Source organism: Biomphalaria glabrata, chromosome 3, assembly GCF_947242115.1.
Source record: "Biomphalaria glabrata chromosome 3, xgBioGlab47.1, whole genome shotgun sequence".
Lineage (NCBI taxonomy): Eukaryota > Metazoa > Mollusca > Gastropoda > Planorbidae > Biomphalaria > Biomphalaria glabrata.
Genome location: NC_074713.1, coordinates 2,172,546 through 2,174,779, shown reverse-complemented (window position 1 = coordinate 2,174,779; position 2,234 = coordinate 2,172,546). Strand labels below are relative to the sequence as shown.

At 39.5% G+C, this 2,234-nt stretch overlaps 1 non-coding gene across 1 annotated transcript; it reads left to right on the top strand.

The window, feature by feature from the left end:
• Positions 1 to 611: 611 nt before the first annotated feature.
• Positions 612 to 683, top strand: Trnae-uuc (transfer RNA glutamic acid (anticodon UUC)). The gene has a single exon. It is a non-coding gene; the product is annotated as a tRNA-Glu (tRNA).
• Positions 684 to 2,234: the final 1,551 nt, after the last annotated feature.

Genomic DNA, 2,234 nt, shown 5'->3' with positions numbered 1-2,234 from the left:
CGAATATACATGCATACATGTCACGGTATCCACCGATTATATACATGCACACATGTCACGGTATCCACAGAATATACATGCATTACATGTCACGGTATCCACCGAATATACATGCATTACATGTCACGGTATCCACAGAATATACATGCATTACATGTCACGGTATCCACAGAATATACATGCATTACATGTCACGGTATCCACAGAATATACATGCATTACATGTCACGGTATCCACAGAATATACATGCATTACATGTCACGGTATCCACTGATGAAATGTGACTATCCCTTTGTTATAAATCTCACCGCTCTATTTTGTCTTTGGTCTAGTTTCTTGATGTTTTCTTGAGTTGAGAAAGCAGCAGACGAAACACAGTAAACAAACAATTTTTTTAAAAATATATTTTAAAGTTGTTTTGAAATACAACTTTTAGGAGCGGAGACGGTTTTACTGTAAACCTTCAAGTGTTTAAGTCACAATTAGTAAAATACATTATTACTACATCCAAAAAAAGGAAAAAAACAACAACCAAGAAACAACAAACACAGGACGGACAATTACTAATTTTCACACTCGTCAGATCTAAAGCATCCCTGACATGATCATCTCCCATGTGGTCTAGTGGTTAGGATTTCTGGCTTTCACCCAGGCGGCCCGGGTTCGATTCCCGGCATGGGAACTTAATTTTTTTTTTTTTTAAATTCCCATCTTAACGCGCTAACAAAATGCATTGTGAAGCGAGCAGTTCTTTAACCGTAGAGCCATTTCGTTACAAAGTTAATTCTGTTCGATCCGAGAACAAAGTTGATAATTGATGCATGAAGCCACGCCGATCTTCTTTACAGAGATATTTCTATGTCTGAGGAGCTTGATTTGAAACAATATAGGGGCGCCAACATTTCAATGAGAAAAAAGGGGGGAGCGCCATCCCCAGGTGTACTCTGTCGTATTAAAAATAATTGTTATTTGCAGTGCTATTCGTTTTCCGGTGAGCGATTTAGACATGCATGAGAAATGCGATCCCGCAAAAGGACATTGTCGGAGAAGCTACTGGCAATAGAATAAAGCCTCGCTGTGGTGCATGAACGCGCATTAATGAAAGCGAGGCGCCAGAACAATGACGTCAATAATATCTTTATTTTTTCTCTAAATACTCTCTACACTTACGGTTTTGTTTGAGGAAGAGTAGTTGATTTGAAAGGGAAATAACTTTAACAAGAACAGTAAAAGTTTACTCCCTTTGTTAGAATGTAAGAAAAAAGACCCAGAGTCTAAGGAAACACAAACCATAAGGCCTCAGACAAAAGGTGAAAGTCATACTGAATTGACATTGAGGTCAAATGTGTACTAGGATACTAGATGTCCAGCACAAAGACCAGAAACATTTATTTTCCAAGACTATTTTAGTAGTCCTACGCAATGAAATGAGGCGCGGTGGCTGAGCGGTAAAGCGCTTGGCTTCTGAACAGGGGATCCCGGGTTCGAATCCTGGTGAAGACTGGGATCCTTGGACGCCTCTGAGTCCACCCAGCTCTAATGGGTACCTGACATTAGTTGGGAAAAGTAAAGGCGGTAGGTCGTTGTGGTCGTTGACACCCGCGTTAACCGTAGGCCACAGAATCAGATGACCTTTACATCATCTGCCCTATAGACCACAAGGTCTAAAAGGGGATCTTTGTTTTTTTTACGCAATGAAAGCTCACTAAATCAGTGATTCCCAAACTTTTTCCTTAAAGGAACACTTCACACCTTCTAAGTATTTATCGGAACCCTTTGTTTATTTTTTGGAGAGAGATTAATTCACCTTGTGGCCTTCTAGATATCTAGTTAATTAGGCCAGTAGTTCGTGGAACACCTATCCAGGCCTCGCGGAACACTAGGGATCCTAGGAACACAGTTTGGGAAACACTGAACTATATGAAACAACGCGTCGCGGTGTCATTTCTGTTGCCCACGACAGAAATAGAGCAAGTCTTGGTGGTAGTAAAACCAAACTCATGTAGTCCTATTAGATTTGTGCAAAGCTTATATCAACTCTGTCTGTCTGTCTGTCTGTCTGGTAAAAAGTGTGTACACTTTATTTCTCCCACACCCATTTTATGATCAAGTTGAAACTTCGCACAACTATTGACTGACATAGACATGACATGAATCAAAAATAATAAAAAAGTAACCAATTATTGGTAATTAATTATTTTGTTTAATATCGAATAAAGGAATTAACGTGTAC